This window comes from Rhinopithecus roxellana, chromosome 10, assembly GCF_007565055.1.
Source record: "Rhinopithecus roxellana isolate Shanxi Qingling chromosome 10, ASM756505v1, whole genome shotgun sequence".
Lineage (NCBI taxonomy): Eukaryota > Metazoa > Chordata > Mammalia > Primates > Cercopithecidae > Rhinopithecus > Rhinopithecus roxellana.
Window position 1 is genome coordinate 119,096,288 of NC_044558.1, and position 6,463 is coordinate 119,102,750.

The 6,463-nt window shown below is 43.3% G+C and overlaps 1 pseudogene; it reads right to left on the bottom strand.

The window, feature by feature from the left end:
* Window positions 1-5,678: 5,678 nt before the first annotated feature.
* LOC115900096 lies at window positions 5,679-5,797 on the bottom strand (annotated as a pseudogene).
* Between the last annotated feature and the right edge of the window lie 666 nt (window positions 5,798-6,463).

The following is a 6,463-nucleotide window of genomic DNA, read 5'->3' on the forward strand; positions in this document are numbered from 1 at the left end:
TGCTCTATTTTTGTGCTGGTTGGCCTCCTGTCAGGAGGTGGCACTTTCCAGAAAGCATCAGTTGTAGTAGTATGGAGAGGGACCAGCAGTGGGTGAGGCCCTTGAGCTGCCAATATTATATGCCCTTTGTCTTCCACTACCAGGGTGGATAGGGAAGGACCATCAGGTGGGGGCAGGGCTAGGTGTGTCTGAGGCCAGACTCTCCTTGGGCGGGCCTTGCTGCAGCTGCTGTGGGGAATGGGGGTGAGATTCCCAGGTCACTGGAGCTGTGTACCTAGGAGGATTATGGCTGCCTCTTCTGAGTCATGCAGGTTGTCAGGAAAGCAGGAGAAAGCCGGTGGTCACAGGCCTCACCAGCTCCCATGCAAACCGAAGTACCAGTCTCACTCCCACCGTGCCTCCCACGACAGCCCAAGTCTGTTTCCAGGCGGAGGGTGAGACAGGCTTGAAAACTTGCCCAAGGCTATTTGCCTCTCGGCTGCAACAGAAAAAAGCTTTAGTTTTTCCCTTACCTATGAAGTCTGAACACCTGATTCACCCCCTCCCCTTAGATCTGGCCAGGAGGCTTCTTGCCCTGTTTAAATTGTTGCAAAGTTCAGCTAGAGAATTCCTTCTGCCTGTGGAGTTTTACCCCTGCTCCTCTGGCCACCCTCTGGATGGATCCCTGTGGTGTCAGGCAGGAATGGGCTGTTTGGGGACCCAGCAAGCTCTCAGGGCCTTTCTGCTACTTCCTCTACCCCTGTATTTTGCTCAGCTCTCTAACTTGACTCAGGTCCAGGTAAAGTCAGAAGCTTCCCCCGCAAACAGACCTTCAGTTTCTCCAGTGGGGGTGTGTTCAGGAGACGAGGGTCTCCCTTTCCCACTTCCACAATTGGGGTGTCTCCCGGGTGCTGCAGAAGCAGTTCACTTCTTTCAGAGGGTCTATGGTTCCTCTTGGGATTGCTGGTTTGTTCTTGCAGTTGATCTGGAGATAAAATTCACAATGCAAGCCTCCGCATGCTGCATTTTCATTTTACAAGGCACTACAAGTGCTTTACCTTTCAGATAAGCCATATAATTCCATAGACGCAACTCCATTATAATATGCTAAAGATTATTTAAGCTGTCATTCTTGCTAAATTGAACCATAATCAAACTGTCAAGGAAGCATAAAAACTCAAAGACTGCTTGCTGTTAAATCACCCTTTTGCCTCCTCATTAGCAGGGAAACTGACCTTAGATGTTTTAATCTCACCTCACAAGTCTTATTTCTCCAGCCTTCACTCACTGCCCCTTCCCTCTACAGTCCTGAACCTAGGGTTCTAGCAGAAGAGAAGAAGCTTTGGATGGGCCCCTTGTCCCATATGTCCCACCCTCTCTCCCTGTTTCATTTTGGCAACCTTGGCTAATATTACCAGAGATGTGTCTTATTTTGTCAGTTTTCTCAAAGAAGCAACTTGCCATTATCAACTTTTATTTTGTTTTCTATTCTATGTAATTTACATGTATTAAGTTTTTAGCCTTTGTAGTATATAGTTCTATAATTTTTGACAGGTACAATCATGTAGGCAGAACCATGAAGATATAGAGCATTTCGATTATCCCTAAAAATTCCTTACAACCCTTTGTCAGCTCCTTCCCTCACCTCCAACCCCTGAAAACTACCATGTGTTTTCTATTCCTCCAGCTTTGCCTTTTCCAGAATATCATATAAATGAAACCATGTGGCATATAGCTATTTGAGTCTGGATTCTTTCAGTTAGCGTAACACATTTGAGATTCAACCAATTGTTGCATGTATCAGAAGCTAGCTTCTTTTTATTGCTCAGTGGAGTCCCATTGTTTGGATGGACTACAGGCTGTTTATCCACTCACCAGTTGAGGGACATTGGGGTTTGGGATGTGATATGGTTTGGCTCTGTCCCCATCCCAAATCTCATCTTGAATTCCCACATGTTGTGGGAGGGACCCAGTGGGAGGTAATTGAATCATGGGGGCAAGTCTTTCCTATGCTTTTCTCCTGATAGTGAATAAGTCTCACGAGATCCGATAGTTTTAAAAAGGTGAGTTTCCCTACACAAGCTCTATCTCTCTTTGCCCGCTGCCATCCATGTGAGACGTGATTTGCTCCTCTTTGCCTTCCGCTATGATTGTGAGGCTTCCCCAGCCATGTGGAACTGTAAGTTGATTAAACCTCTTTCTTTTATAAATTGCCCAGTCTCAGGTATATCTTTATCAGCAGTGTGAAAACAGACAAATACAGGGTGCTTATGAATAAAGCTTCTATAAATATTTGCACACAGGTTTTCATGTGACTATCTATTTGCAATTTGCTGGGATAAACATCTAAAATTGGTATTACTGGGTCATAAGGTAAAACTATATTTTAACTTTATAGGAAACTGCCAAACTTTTTCTAAAGTGTCCATACCATTTTGCATTCCCACAAGCAATGGTAAAGAGAGAGTTCCAGTTTGGGTACAGTAGCTCATGCTTATAATCCCACCACTTTGGGAGGCCAAGGTAGGAGGATCACTTGAGCCCAGGAGCTCAAGACCAGCAGGCTCCATCTCTATCATAGTTAAATTAAAAAGAGAGAGGCCGGGTGCAGTGGCTTACATCTGTCATCGCAGCACTTTGGGTGGCCAAGGTGGGCAGATCACTTGAGGTCAGGAGTTCAAGACCAGCCTGGTCAACATGGTGAACCACTGTCTCTATGAAAAATGTAAAACTTAGCTGGGTATGGTGGCGTGTGCCTGTAATCCCAGCTACTCGGGAAGCTGAGGTGGGAGAATTGCTTGAACCTGGGAGGTGGAGGTTGCAGTGAGCCAAAATCGGGCCACTGCACTCCAGCCTGGGCAATAAAAGTGAGACTCCATCTCAGGAAAAAAGAAAAAAAAAAAAATTAGAGAGTTCCTCTGCATCTTCATGAGCACTTGGATTTTTTTTTTTTTTTTTTTTTTTTGAGACAGGGTCTCACTTTGTTGCCCAGGCTAAGTGCAATGATGCAATCTCAGTGCACTATAACCTCTGCCTCCTGGGTTCAAGTGATTCTCCCACCTCAGTCTCCCAAGTAGCTGGGATTACAGGCACCTGCCATCATGCCCGGCTAATTTTTGTATTTTCAGTTGAGACAGTTTCACCATGCTGGCCAGGCTGGTCTCAAACTCCTGACCTCATGTGATCTGCCTGCCTCAGCCTCTTGAAGTGCTGGGATTACAGGCGTGAGCCATTGTGCTCGGCCAGCACTTGGGTTAAAAAAAATTTTTAAGCCACTTTATTTTGGCTTTAGTGGTATCTCTTTGTGGTTTTAATTTGCATTTTCCTAATGATGCTGAATATCTTTTCAAATGCTTATTGGGCATTTTTATATTTACGTTTCTTTTTGAGTTGTTTGCCCATTTTTTAATTGGTCTGTGTTTTTCTTGTTTTTGAGCTTTGAGAGTCCTTCATCTATTTTGTCCTACAGCACATATTGATTTCCTGCTTTCTTTTTTATCCTCCCAGGGGCTACATCTGACATTTTTGAGATGAGTATACAGATTGTGTTTTGCCCAGAGCCACTAGTCACAAGGGAAGGAGGGGTCCAGATATTTATAAAAGATGGGAAAGGCCTTGATTGTACAGTAATCCAAAGTTTTCCAATCTCTTCATCCAAGTTAGAACAACACAGTGGGTCTATGATAAGAGAAAATAAAGAAACAACATAGCACAAAAGTCTTAAGGAATGGGCCAAACTGTGTCCAGAATTGGTTCCTTCTGGTGGGTTCTTGGTCTCACTTATTTCAAAAATGAAGCTGCAGACCCTCGCGGTGAGTGTTACAGTTCTTAAAGATGGTGTGTCCAGAGTTTGTTCCTTCAGATGTTCAGATGTGTCTGGAGCTTCTTCCTTCTGGTGGGTTCACGGTCTCTCCAACTTCAGGAGTGAAGCCGCAGACCTTTGCAGTGAGTGTTACAGCTCTTAAAGGTGGCACATCCAGAGTTGTTTGGTCCTCCTGGTGAGTTTGTGGTCTCGCTGACTTCAGAAGTGAAGCTGCAGAGCTTCTCAGTGAGTGTTACAGCTCATAAAGGTAGTGTGGACCCAAAGAGTGAGCAACAGCAAGATTTATTGTGAAGAGTGAAAGAACAAAGCTTCCACAGTATGGAAGGGGACCCGAGTGGGTTGCCGCTGCTGGCTCGGGTGGCCAGCTTTTATTCCCTTATTTGGCCCTGCCCACATCCTGCTAATTAGTCCATTTTATAGAGCGCTGATTGGTCCATTTTACAGAGTGCTGATTGGTCTGTTTACAAACCTTTAGCTAGACACAGAGTGCTGATTGGTACGTTTTTACAGAGTGCTGATTGGTGTGTTTACAAACCTTTAGCTAGACACAGAGCGCTGATTGGTGTGTTTACAATCCTTTAGCTAGACAGAAAAGTTCTCCAAGTCCCCCCTCAAGCCAGGAAGTCCAGCTGGCTTCACTTCTCAAAACTAGTGAAAGAAGTTAGTTTGGTAGCTACTTCACTCTGAGACAGGACCAGAAGGTACCATTTTCATTCTACCCTTTTCTCAAAAATAAGGATTTCTTGTATGTCCCTCATCTTCAGTTTCAACAGGACTGATCTGGTTGACTGAGCACTGGAGCCAAAGCGGAGAGGAAGAGGTAGCATCCTAAGACCAGCAGACACTGAGGGAAGGAGAGGAAGAGGAGTGCCCTTGTGCACACCAGAGGGATGGCTCAGTACGTACTGAGCAATGATTTTCTTTTCTTGGTTTTTTGTTGTTGTTGTTATTGTTGAGACAGGATTTCACTCTGTTGCCCAGGCTAGAGAATGGTGGTGTGATCTTGGCTCACTGTAACCTCTGCCTCCTGGGTTCAAGCTATCTTCCTGCCTCAGCCTCCTGAGTCACTGGGACTACAGGCACATGCCACCACAGACTAATTTTTGTATTTTTTGTAGAAATGGGCAACATTTCCCCATGTTGCCCAGGCTGATCTCAAACTCCTATATTCAAGGAATCCACCCGACTCAGCCTCCCAAAGTGCTGTGATTACAGGAGTGAGCCACCATGCCCAGTAAGCCACCATGCCCAGCCTGAGTGATGATTTTCTATGTTGCAATATTATCTGGACTCCTTGTGCACACTTGGTCCACAGAAAGATTTTTAGGTAGGAAAGGCTTAGAAATGGTAATCTGTTTAGGAGTAAAAAAAAAGATCAGGAGGAGCATGCCACTATGTTTGCAAATCTCTCCCAAAAGATTACAAATATCAATACTCCATATCAAAGAAGAGGCCAGAGATGAATCTTTATGCTAATGGACTGTAATATCAACCTTCTAGCCATTCAGGACAAAGTGAGGATAAGAATTAGCTCAACTCCCTATCACTGTTTCCACTACATTTCTACTTTCACAAAGGAGAAAATTTTTAAATATTATATAAATTATAATTATATCCTATAAAATATAATTGCTATGTGATAAATATAATACACAATTATAATATGCATATTTGTCTATTTTAATAGATGTACTAAATCACTGGCTTTTAACTTTAGTCAAATAATCAAAACAATCTTTGCACTTCTGATTCCATATAACTTACTTGACCTGAGAATATGCTGTGGTTTTGAAGTACTCACAGCATCTACGAAATGAAAAAAAGGCAACTTCAAATTGCCCAATCTTTCTTTTTTTTTTTTTTTTTTTTTTTACAAAACCTACAGCACCGGGTATTCGCATGTGGTCTCCCATTCAAGTACTAACCAGGCCCAACCCTGCTTAGCTTCCAAGATCAGACGAGATCAGGTCTGTTCAGGGTGGTATGGCCACAGACCAAATTGCCCAGTCTTTCTATGGGAAACAGAAGTAGTGTATTTTTATTTCCTTTCTCTATGTCAAAATAGACAATTAAACCTGCAATACAGAAGTGTGAATTTCTTCAAATCAAAATCAAATTACTGTGCCCGAGTAACTCACCAAATGTCTTGACCTCTACAGTTTTTTCATTGACCCCTATACTTTGGATTATTTCCTTAATTATCAGAATTTACATAGGGCTGTTCCACACTGTGGCACTCTGTACAAGATGATTGGTTCAGAAAACACATCATCATGGGTCATCATTTATAATGAGAAGTAGATTAACCCAGGGGCATGCCATCAGATGATCTGCCAAAGGTACAGTTGACAAAGTCTTCATCAGTCAGTACTGATATAAATACCATCCTCCTCAGCAGATCATTTGCAATGTGTCTCTCAGAGCTAAATCAGTACTCTAATTGCAACATCAGTTAGGGGCCCTGCTTGGTGATGAGAGGGGCAAAGATAAGAGCATGTTCTCCACTGAAGCTATTTATACACACCACGTAGTCCTTAATTATCTGTAGGGAGAGGAGGGAAATAGAAAGAAAGTTGACATGACTGAAATTGAATCCACCCACCGCCCTTTGTACCACTCCAGCAAGAGAAAATTCTTACTAAGAAAAGTACTTACTTTCTA